The sequence below is a fragment of the Canis lupus genome, chromosome 7 (genome assembly GCF_011100685.1).
Source record: "Canis lupus familiaris isolate Mischka breed German Shepherd chromosome 7, alternate assembly UU_Cfam_GSD_1.0, whole genome shotgun sequence".
Lineage (NCBI taxonomy): Eukaryota > Metazoa > Chordata > Mammalia > Carnivora > Canidae > Canis > Canis lupus.
The window spans coordinates 26321302-26334309 of NC_049228.1; the positions used below are offsets into that span (position 1 = coordinate 26321302).

The 13008-nt window shown below is 35.7% G+C and overlaps 1 protein-coding gene across 4 annotated transcripts in view; it reads right to left on the minus strand.

Annotated features, from left to right (window-relative positions):
- The window catches only part of SUCO (SUN domain containing ossification factor), an 89117-nt gene that overhangs the window by 63495 nt on the left and 12614 nt on the right, over positions 1-13008 (minus strand). The gene's annotated exons all lie outside the window — the stretch shown is intronic.

Consider the following 13008-nt stretch of genomic DNA (forward strand, 5'->3'; position numbering starts at 1 on the left):
ATATCTCAAGCACCATTGTTTATCAGGCCCTCAGACTCAACCTGAATTGTATCACTGGCTTTCCTTGGTCTCCAGCTTTCAGACTTCAGATCATGGGACCTCTCAGCTTCCATAATTGTGTGACCTAATGCCTCATTAAAAACAACAAAAACAAACAAACAAACAAAAAAACACCACACAGACACGGAAGTTCTGTTTCTCTGGAGAACCTTACTACACTTGCCATTAGTATATAATACATTCTTTATATATCTTCCCTATTTCTCCTCTTATTTATAGCTTTATCAATGGTATCACTTAAACATCTCTAACATCTCAGTCTCTACTTAATAACAGATCCTAGTAAAACAATGGACCTATAAGAGATAAAACCTTAACTTTCTTCTTCATAAGTCTAAAATATATAATAAAAATTATCACCAATTAATAACTGCCACAAAATTTTAAACTATCAATGTATAAAATAAATGCCCTAAAAGCACTCTAACTCGACTGAGCTTTCCTAAGAAAGGATCTCTGTAATGGGAGTCTTTACTTTCAACACATTTCCCAGGACAATCAGATATGCAACACTCACTTTAAGGATAAGTGGATCACATCATATTGGCTGAAGGCACTTTTTGCATAACTCAATAGGCCTAATTCCATGCTATTAAAGCAACTTCCTAAAATTACACTATGAAAGTGCCAAGACTGAAGATATGAGTTTCCAGACTTAAGAATTAAGAAGTTCAGCACCAGAAATCACATCAAGATCAAGGACAATCAATCAAAAAAAAAAAAAAAATCAAGGACAATCTGTGAGCCCTTGACACACTCCCATAGTTCAAAATGAGTGATAATTGTTACTTTCTATTCATTTGTTAAATTGTTTCTGTGCATGTATATCTTCACTTACATTTAAAACATAAATGCTTTGAGAACCAATTCCTAACCACTTTAAGCCAGCCCCAAAAAGCCAAATCTTGCAAATATACGGTAGAGAACTGTTTTGAGCAGAGGAAAATTCAATCATTTTTTATTCCTTTCCCATCACCACCATCACCTCATCACTACCACTCCAACTCACCTACCCACCCACCACTCTGTCATACACATAAGAACCTGGAAACTAAGAGGATATTTATCCCTTCTTGTCAGCCTCTCTCTACCAATGTGGCATGGATTCACCATTCAAAAAGAAAGGTATTCACTTTCAGAGTAGATGTAACTAAAGATCTTAGAAAAAGATCATCTGCCTGCCATTTAGGGATACCAAGCTTTACAGACTTTAGTGAAACAAGAGTATCACACATGCTAGTAGTATTGTGCTTACCGAAAATATTTACTAACATCCAGTCTGAAAGCGTTAGCAGTCACAAGTACCAGTAGTTACAAAGTGTGTGTGTGGTGTATGTGTGCGTATGCTTTTCAACAAAAAGTGACCATATGACATCTTGAGCAAGAAAAATGTTTAAAGGATTAAAAACAGTAAATCTATAACAAAATGAACCAAAGTAGAGTCCACATGCTGAAAAAATCATCTTTAAAGGAAAACCTATGTTAAGCAGATACTAGATTTTAAATTTTTCTTTACCCAAACTTGGAAAAGAATTTTTTTTTTTTGGTACTTTACCTACTTATTATCTTATCAAGACAGTAATGCTACAAATGCTGCCAAATTGTGATTTCCTTTTACATGCAGTTGATGTTCTAATCTAAATGATACAACCAATCAACTTTATTTAGAAAACCTAGCAAAGACACGTGGCAAATAGTCAACAAATAATTTCTTCTTCCAAAATTTTAAAAAACCATTTTCAAATAAAAATAGGTCTATGAATATGTTCATATATATACTGCATATGTATAATATTCTTATGGAAAACAAAATGATTTTCTGGGTAAGAATTTTGAGGGTAAAAGTGGAAGGGGTAAAAATACCACCAAGCTAGCTTTGCGTTTTCTAGCTTTAGGTTCTCCTTAATGGAGACCCTCCTCTCCCAACAAATACACAAAAACAAAAACAAAAAATCACCCAAACAGCTTCTCAATGACTGTCTAAGAAATAGGACAGATCAGTTTTATTTATACATGTAACTGTACATTAAAAAAAAAAAGTTTTGCAAACAGGGGACCCTGTTATAAAATATTAGCACTATTCTCCAAAATTTTAAACAGTAGAAAAACTTGCAGCAACCATTAGAAATCCATCAACATAGGACGCCTGGGTGGCTCAGCCATTGAGCGTCTGCCTTCGGCTCAGGGCCTGATCCCAGGATCCAGGATCGAGTCCCATCGGGCTCCCTGTGAGGAGCCTGCTTCTCCCTCTGCCTATGTCTCTGCCTTTCTCTCTCTGTCTCTCATGAATAAATAAATCTTTAAAAAATCCATCAACAAATCTCATGAAAAAATAAAACAAAAATGATACCAAATTTCAAGCTGATATGTAGAGTGACCTAATTTTTAAAATCCAAGAGCTGAAATTGCTGTAACTTCCTCAAGACAGCAACAAATTGAAAAGCTCTGGCCCTTAGCAAATAATTATTAGGATCCGATGAGAAGTGAAAAGTAATAAAAGTAAAATTAAAAAAAAAAAAAGTAAAATTTAAGTTGGGATAGCATTCCAATAATATGCCCAGTGTATGCATGGCTATCTTTCATGGATTTTTCATTAAAATATTTCCTGATAAAGTGTTTTAAAAAGTTATATCCTTTATAGGTAAATAGATCAATCGATCACCACCACATCAGCTATGTTATGGTGCAAAGTTATAATTACTAGTATAACTTAGAGGCAAAGGTTTCAAGTCATGACCACTGATGTTGAATTTGGTACTCCATTTAACTATTAATGGAGGAAAAAAAGATAAAACTTCATAAAAGGGATGTAGTAATGGAAATCTTACCATTCCTTCAGGAGGTCACAATAATAGAGGTATTTGGCAAGGGGAGGTGCATAATATTACAAGATACATTCAACCATGACAATTTGCTAGTTGGTCTAGCACAATGGTTAAAAGAATGTAGACTAGAGTTATATAGGCTGTGGGATGTTGGGCAAGTTCACTGAACAAACATTTATTTCTCTGTGCCTATTTCCTCAAAATAGTATTATCTATTTCACGGGACTGTTAAGAGAATTCAATAAGATACTTTAAAGCACTGTAACTGTGACAGCATGTAGTAAACACAATATTATGCATTATGTTTACTAAAACACAAAGTATTTTAGATTCTAAAAGGAGTAAAAATAGGTATTTTTGCCTAAGAACATAATAGAGTGAAAATAACAAATTGATATGAACGCTAATTTTTACTTTTGAACTATAGGAAATATGTTTTTCATCCTCTTGTCCACAGCTGATCAGATATAAAACTATTACAAAATGTCTTTGACACTCAAATTTTATCCTATCCTGTAACTTCTGCAACCTTGAATAGTTACTTATTAAAAAAAAAAAAAACACATACACATTGAAGATTTCTTTCTATCTGCACATGATGTCTAGGTCAGTTTACTTGATTATGTTGTTAAATGTTGAGTCTGACCTTGACATGAACAGCATTACACTGAGGAATTTAAATCAATTGGTACTTAGGTTGGGGTCCTGCACATGGAAATAACTCCACACAACTGCCTTTAAAAATGTGTTCAGGGCATCTGGGTGGCTCAGTCTGGTTAAGTGTCTGCCTTTGGCTCAGGTCACACTCTCAGGGTCCTGGAATGGAATCCCAAATCAGGTTCCCTGCTCAGCGGGGAGACTGCTTCTCCCTCTCCCTCTGCCTACTTGTGCCTGCATGCTCTCTCTGTCAAACAAAATCTTAAAAAAAAAAAAAAAAAAAAAAAGTGTTCATTTTTATTGAAGTATTTATAAGTGTAATTATAGGATATCTTAGTTTAATATTATTCCACCATCTGATACCCCCCCAAAAATGCCAGGCAAAGAATTTTTATATATAATAGATAATATATATAAAATATATAAATATATATTTATAAATATATCTATATTATAATAGATAGCAATATATAAAAGAACTTTTATGTAATTTATATTATATAATTATATATTAGATTATTAGATTATATATAAATATATTATATATGATTATATATTATAATTATATATAATATATAATATAATAGGATGGCCCATGTTCTGTATCACTGTTAATTTCTTAGTTTTGACAAATGTACCATGGTTATGTAATGAGATGTTGGCATTCAGGAAAGCTGGGTGAAGGGTATATGGTTAACTCTTTGTACTACCTTTTCATATTGTCTATAAATCTATAATCAATCCAAAATATGCTCGTTTTTTCTGCACAGCAAAAGAAACAGTCAACAAAACTAAAAGACAATCTACAGAATGGGACAAGATATTTGCAAATAACATATCAGATAAAGGGCTAGTATCCAAGATCTATAAAGACCTTATTAAACGCAACAGCAAAGAAACAAACAATCCAATCATGAAATGGGCAAAAGACATGAACAGAAATTTCACCAAAGAAGACATACACATGGCCAACAAGCACATGAGAAAATGCTCTGCATCACTTGCCATCAGGGAAATACAAATGAAAACCACAATGAGATACCACCTCACCCCAGTGAGAATGGTGAAAATTAACAAGACAGGAAACAACAAACGTTAGGATGTGGAGAAAACGGAACCCTCTTGCACTGTTGGTGGGAATGTGAACTAGTACAATCACTCTGGAAAACTGTGTGGAGGTTCCTCAAAGAGTTAAAAATAGAACTGTCCTACGACCCAGCAATTGCACTGCTGGGGATTTACCCCAAAGATACAGATGCAGTGAAATGCCGGGACACCTGCACCCCAATGTTTATAGCAGCAATGTCCACAATAGCCAAACTGTGGAAGGAGCCTCGGTGTCCATCGAAAGATGAATGGATAAAGAAGATGTGGTTTATGTATACAATGGAATATCACTCAGCCGTTAGAAACGACAAATACCCACCATTTGCTTCAACGTGGATGGAACTGGAGGGTATTATGCTGAGTGAAGTAAGTCAACTGGATAAGGACAAACGTTATATGGTCTCATTCATTTGGGGAATATAAAAAATAGTGAAAGGGAATAAAGGGGAAAGGAGAGAAAATGAGTGGGAAATATCAGTGAGGGTGACAGAACATGAGAGACTCCTAACTCTGGGAAACGAACAAGGGGTACTGGAAGGGGAGGTGGGAGGGAGGATAGGGTGACTGGGTCACCGGTACTGAGGGGGGGGCACTTGACGGATGAGCACTGGGTATTATGCTGTATGTTGGCAAACTGAACTCCAATAAAAAAAATTTTTTTAAAGAAAAAAATGTTCCTTTTTAAAATAAGCACAATCCATGAAAGAAAAAAATTGAGAAACCAAACTTCAAAATTAAAAACTTCTGTTCCAGGATCTCTGGGTGGCGCAGCGGTTTAGCGCCTGCCTTTGGCCCAGGGCGCGATCCTGGAGACCCGGGATCGAGTCCCACGTCAGGCTCCCAGTGCATGGAGCCTGCTTCTCCCTCTGCCTATGTCTCTGCTTCTCTCTCTCTCTCTCTCTCTCTCTCTCTCTCTCTGTGACTATCATAAATAAATAAAAATTAAAAAAAAAACTTCTGTTCCACAAAAACACTTATTAAAAGGAGAAGCCAAATTACAGACTGGGAGAAAATATTTGCAAAGCAAATCTCTGATACAAGATCTGTATCCAGTATAAAGAACTCTCAAAACTCAATTAAGAAACAACCCAAATTTTAAAAAACAGGCCAAAGATTTTCACCATCATATCACCAAAGAAAACATAGGGATGGCAAATAAACATGTGAAAGATGCTCAACACTGTTAGTCATAGAGAAATGTAAATCAAAACCACAATGAGGTACCACTACATACCTATTAAAATGGCTAAAATTTAAAGTGTTGCAAAGAATATGGAAGGACCGAAACTCTCCTATACTGCTCATGGGAATGTAAAATGGTTTTTAATTTTTTTAAAAAATATTTATTTATTTGAGAGAGACAGTGAGAGAGAACCTGAGCAGGGGGAGAGGGAGAAACAGGTTCCCCACTGAGCCGGGAGCCTGATGCAGGGCCCTAGGATCATGACCTGAGTCGAAAGCAGACACTTAACCAACTGAGCCACCCATGTGCTCTGGTATATTCACTTTGGAAAACAATTTGGCATTGCTTTAAAAGTGAAACATATACTTACATATGATCTAGCCATTCCACCCTTAACTATTCACTCAAAAGAAAGGAAAACACAAAACATCACAGCAGCTCTATTTGCAATAGTCAAAAACTGGAAAAGACTCTCAAATGTCCATGAACAGGTACGTGGATAAACAATTTGTACTACAGATATGCAATGTAATACCATTCACCAATAAAAGAGAACGAACTTGAAACACACAATACCTTCAAAATAATTATGTTCTGTGAAAGAAGTCAGACCAAAAAAGAAAAAGAAAAAATAGTATACAGTGTATGACTCTGTTTATATAGTACAAAAAATGCAAACTAAACTACAGCTATAGAATGCAATTCAGTGGTTGCCTGGAGGTAGCAAGCCAGGAGGAAGGGATTACAAAGGGGCATGAGAAAATTCCTAAGTGTAAAGGGGATATATTCACTAAATTACTTGTGATAGTTTCATGGATGTATACATACGCCAAGAGGTATCAAACTGTACAATTTATGTAGTTTATTGTATGCCAATTATGCCCCTGATTAAGCTGTTTTAAGAAGTGGAGCAGAGAGCAATAAAACAAGATTGACAAAAGGTTGACCATTATTGAACCTAGACAACAGATGCATCTTATTACTCTTCCTTCTATACTTTCTGATACATCTTTAAATTCTCACGACCCTGAGACCATGACCTGAACAGAATCAAGAATCTGATGCTTAACCGACTGAGCCACCCATGCACTCTGGTAGCCTATTTTAAATTATCTCTTATAAAATAATAAATAGATGAACAAAAACTAAGGAAACATAAGATTTATACTAAGAGGGATGCCTGGGTGACTCAGTGGTTTAGCGCCTGCCTTCGGCCCAGGGCATGATCTCGGAGTTCCAGGTTCGAATCCCACATCAGGCTCCCTGTGTGGAGCCTGCTTCTCCCTCTGCCTATATCTCTGTCTCTCTCTCTCTGTGTGTCTCTCATAAATAAATAAATAAAATATTTTATTTTTTTTTACTCTTTTTTTTTAATTTTGTATTTATTTATGATAGTCACACACAGAGAGAGAGAGAGGCAGAGACACAGGCAGAGGGAGAAGCAGGCTCCATGCACCGGGAGCCCGACGTGGGATTCGATCCCGGGTCTCCAGGATCGCGCCCTGGGCCAAAGGCAGGCGCCAAACTGCTGCGCCACCCAGGGATCCCAACAAAATCTTTAAAAAAAAGATTTATATTAAGAAACAAGCTTGGTCAAATATATAGAACTTTATAACAAATACAAATTAAACATTCTTTACAAGCACATACGAATCTTTCCCAAATACTGACCATATACTAAACCTCAAAAGAAGACTCAAATTGCAAAGACTGAAGATCTAATAAACTATATTCTCCAACCACATTGCAACAATATATGAAGTAACAAAAAGATAGCCAACAACATCCTAATCTGGAAACAAAAATTATGCAGCAAAATAATCATTCCATTAAAGAGGAAACAATAAGGAACATTATGAAATATTATAGTGGAAGACTACCAGTCAAAATTGGTGGGACCCACAGAAGATAATAACAGGAAGACTATGCTTCTAAACACATTGGGAGACAAATCCTGAAAAGAAGAGCTAATCTTTCAACTCAGAGGTAACAATGTAAATAAAATAAAATTGGGAAAAAAAAAAAAAAAGGCAGGCTGTAAACAGAAATCACTGAAATAAATAATAAAAAAGGCAAAGATTCAGAAAACCAAAAGTTGATTCTTTGAAGAAAATGCTAAAAAGATACACCACTGGTAAAACCAATCAAGGAGAGTAGATGATATGAATTAACACAGTATGTTACAAAACATGAAATAACCACAGACAAAACAGATTTTTAAAATTATAAAATATTATATACTATATAAATACCAATATATTTGAAAACTTGGAAAAAATGGATTTCTTTAGAAAATGGCAAAATTGGCACAAAGTATAAAACTAATGAAAATTAAGGAAATTTGAATGGATCAATCAATACCTCAGAAAGAGAAGGAAAAAATGCTAACCCAAGTTTGTTTCCCCCCCCCTCTTTTTATTAGGGAAAATTTCAAAGTTTCAGAAGAATTGCCAGCATAGTAGAAAGAATATACACAAACCATATCAACCTCCTGATGAATTTTGCCTCATTTCTTCCATCACTTGTAATTTGCTCATGGCATACTCTCTCACATCCTTTTCACACTCTCCTTTCTCCATCTCCATATAATTTATTTCTAAATATGGTAGTATTTCCACAGAATAAGGATATTCTCTTACATAACCACAGTGCAATTATCAACTTCAGTAAATGTCACACTGACAATACTTTAATCCATATCACAATTTTGTCAATTAACTCAATAATGTCCTTGTAACATTCCCCCTCCACTACTCCCAAGTAGAGAATTGAGTTTAGGATCAATAATGTCCTTATAACATTCCCCCTCCACTACTCCCAAGTAGAGAATTGAGTTTAGGATCACGTCCTGTTTTTATCATGTGTCTTTCTTCAGCCTCCTTTAACCTGGAAGGTTTTGGCTTTTACCTTGTGTGGCACTGATATTTTTGAAGAACACAGTCCTTTTATTTTTAAATAATATATATCTTATTTGGGGTTTGTCTGATGTTTCTTCATGATCAGATTCAGGTTATGTATTCCCAGCCAGAATCCTTCCTAAGTGATGTGTCTTTCTCAGGGTACTATATGCAGAAGGACACAATACTCATCTGTTTCAGCGCTTGCAATTCACTTTTTGGTACTTCTGCTCAGGAGAAATGAAAAGTATGTCCACAAAAAGTCTTGTAAGAAAATGTCCCCCATAGGTTTTATTTCTAACAGCCCAAAACTGGAAGCAGCCCAGATGTCCACAGCAGTAAAATAAAGAAACTATAGTATGTTCATAGAATGTACTAACTAGGGGATCCCTGGGTGGCTCAGCAGTTTAGTGCTTGCCTTCGGTCCAGGGTGTGATCCTGGAGACCGGGGATCGAGTCCGACGTCGGGCTCCCTGCATGGAGCCTGCTTCTCCCTTTGCCTGTGTCTCTGCCTTTCTCTCTCTCTCTCTCTGTTTCTCTCTCTGTCTCTCATGAATGAATGAATGAATGAATGAATGAATAAATAAATAAATAAATAAATAAATAAATAAATAAATCTTTAAAAAAATGTACTAACTATTCCCAATAAATAAATCACTAATGAAACAACACAGATAAACCTTAGAAAGATCATGCTGAGTAAAAGAAACCAGACACAAGACATACTGTATAGCTCCACTTAGATGAAGTTCCAGAATTAGCAAAACTAATCCACAGTGATAGAAATCAAATCACTGGTTGCTTCAGGGGATTCACTAGAAAAGGACACAAGAAAACTTCTGGGGTGATAAAAATGTTCTATACCTTGATGGGAGGTAGGTTACACAAATATATGTGTTTGCCGAAACTGATTCAACTACTATAGAGTTAATATATGTGTATTTCGCAATATGTAAGTTACCTCAACTTAAAAATTAAAGGAACAAAAGTTTATATTTCCTCCCAGCAATAACCAAATAGAAAATAAGCTACTAGCAATAAGAAAAATTATAAAATGATTTCAAAATTAGCCTAAGAAAAATAATACACAACTATTTATATATACAAAATTTTAACTCTGTTAATAATCATACAATAAAGAGATAAATATATGAAAACCTAGTATGTTCATTCATAGAATGCTGGTGACAGCAACGTAAAGATAGCAATTCATCACTCAAATACAACTCCTATCAAAATACCTGAAGGGTCCTATTCTAAATATGAGAATAAAGTGATTCAAGAATAACTAACTTAACAAAAAGCAAAGGCACGTGGTTCACCTTGCCAGATAATTACATTTATTACAATACAAAACCATTCTAATTAGACTACAGTACTGGGATAGCAAAAGACAAGCAACTGGAACAGAATACTCCCAAAATGCATTTATTAACATGCAGTCTCTCTTTAGAAGCAGCCACACACAAAGTGCTCAATGAATGAATGATACTATCAGGCTTTCCTGACGATATCTGCCACATGATTAACTACTTTGCCACATCATTAACTACTTAAAATTCATTTCAATGGTGACTCTACTAACTAAAACAAGTAAAGATAAAAGTATTAAAAGAAGTAGAAAGAAGGAGATTAATAGCATTATATCATTTATATAAAATTTTATATAAGCATATAAGCAAAACAAGACTATTTTGGAAAAAACACATCAAATAAATACATGAAGGCTGACTGGAGAGGTATCAAATATACTCTGGGGTAACTGCCTAAAATGGGGAAAAGAGTGAAACTGAAGATAAAAGAATAAGCATATAAAATGGAGCAAAAAAGGGGACCCAGGGCAGAACTCTGCATAGAGTGTGAGCAATGCAATCCTAAGCACCTGATGTCTCGAGAAAAAAAAAAAAAGTCATATTTTTATTTTTTTATTCAGACTTTTAAATGAAAGTCTTAACCTAATTTTTACAAAGAAGCTACAGCTCAGAAATTAACTTGTCCAAAGTCATTCAATTTGTGACTACAAGTCTACGTATCTCTCTCCAAAGCCTATAATCTTTCTGTATCGCCGCATTTCATATTTAATATTCGCTGGTCAACAGATAAATGAAGAGTGAGAAAATAACACCAATCTGTTCACTCCAGAAATGATGGTACTAGTCAAGGCTAGCTATAGCATAACAAAAATATAAGAACTATCACAAAAGAGAAATAAGGTTTACCTCAGATTTAGATAGTGGCAACCAGAGATAAATATTTTTTTTTGTTTTGTTGTTTTGTAGTTTTGTAGTTTTGTAGTATAGTGACCAGGACATGAACTTTAGAGTCAAGATCCCCAAGTGTTATTTCCAGGTACTCCATTTATTAGTTGTATGTTCTTGGGTAAATTACAAAACCTGTGTGCCTCAATATTGATATTCTAAAATGGAGTTACTAAGGGGAGCTCAGATGGTGCAGTTAAGCTTCCAAATCTTGATTTCAGCTCAGGTCATGATCTTGGTGTTGTAGGATCAAGCCTGGCGTCCAGCTCCATGCTGAGTGTGGAGCTTGCTTGATATTCTCTCTCTCTGCCCCTCCCCTTAGCTCATGCACACATGCCAATAAATAAATAGATAGAAAAATAAATGATAAATAAAATGGAGTTACCATGAGGAAAATAAAATGACGCATGTGCTGTGCTTATTAGTCTGACATAAAATATGCACTCAAATGTTAACTTATCAGCTTTGTTCTTTCCAACTTCATTTACTTATCAAATTCTAGAGTACTATATATGTGTAGTCTCAATTTCTTCACCTTCTACTGAGCCCTTGGCCTGCTTAATTCTAATTTCTGCCCTTGTTTAAACTACCACCTTGTATAGTAGTAGCAGGATTTACCTTTTTTGATTTCTCTGCTGTGTGTGGGACCTTTGACTACTGCTTCCACTTGAAACCCTCTTCTCCTTTGGTTTGTCAAATTACATACTTCGGTTGCTCATCGCTCTCGGAGTCTTCCGAGTCTCCTTTGATAGGCTGCTTCTGCTGACTACAGCAGCTTAAATTCCAGTGATTTCAGGGTTCTGTTTTCAGTTTTCCCTTTTATACTCTACTTTATTACTAGGAAGAGTTCATCTAATCTCATTGTTTTCATCTGATGGTTACTTTATCTTCAGTCCTTATTATGTTCTCCTACCTGGTCCATTTCTTAAAACCTTTCGATGATACCCTATGTATGTGGCAAATGAATTAACCTCATTCAAAACTTGAATCTCTCTCCCTTCATGGTCCAAGATGTCTCCAAAACAACTAAATCCAAACTTGAACATAAGAATCTTCCTTTTCCAAATCTCTTCTTCCTATATCCTTGATCTCATCATGTGATACTGCTATTCACCCAGTCCTCAAGTTAGAAACCTGAAAAGCATCTATACATCTTTTTCCTTCATCCTCCCTCCACTATCTCCAGTTTATTTTACCTCAAATTTCTGTAATCCATTTCTCCATCTTGTTACAACTACCTTAGCTCAAACCCTCATCCCTTACTTAGAGCAACCTCCTAACAGTTCCCTAATTCATATCTTACCACTTCTGCAAATCAACCCTTCACACTGCCAAGAACCTAACACTAATCGTCAGACTACTGTTCTCCTGCTTAGGACCTTCTATCAACCCTCCATGACAAAATTCAAGCTTCCTTGCATATTTTTTAATATCTAAAATTCTTCTATTGCCTAAATCTTCAGCTTCATATTTTCTGCCACTCCCTGCCTCCTACTTCATGCTTCAATGATACAGAATTAGTTGTAGTTGTTCCCTGAACACATACTAAGCTGTCTTATGCTTCTAAGTCTCTGGCCCATGCTTCTCCCTCTTCCAAGACTGTTCTGCCCTACTCCCACTCCTCACCCTCCAAAACTTGACTAAATTCTTATCCATTTTCTGGGGAAAGGAACAAGTTAGGGACTAGCACACATTCCTGATTTCCACAATTTGTGGCTTGGCCACAACCCTTTGGCATATCTCTGAGCATTTATTACAACCCTGAACTGAAATTAACTGTTTATATTTCTGTTCCTTACACAACACTGAGCAACTCTAGGGCAGAGAACTTACTGCCCTGTTCTCCGCACAGCGATCTCCTGAGCAATTCTTCTGACTATGGATTGGAACAGTCTGGATAAGAACTTAGAAAAAGGAGAGAACCCAGTAACCACAGAATTTATGGTAAAAGAAAGAAGAGAACTGGGTAATGAAGAATTGCTTCTTAAACACAAGGGCAAATCTAATCCATAGTATGGAAA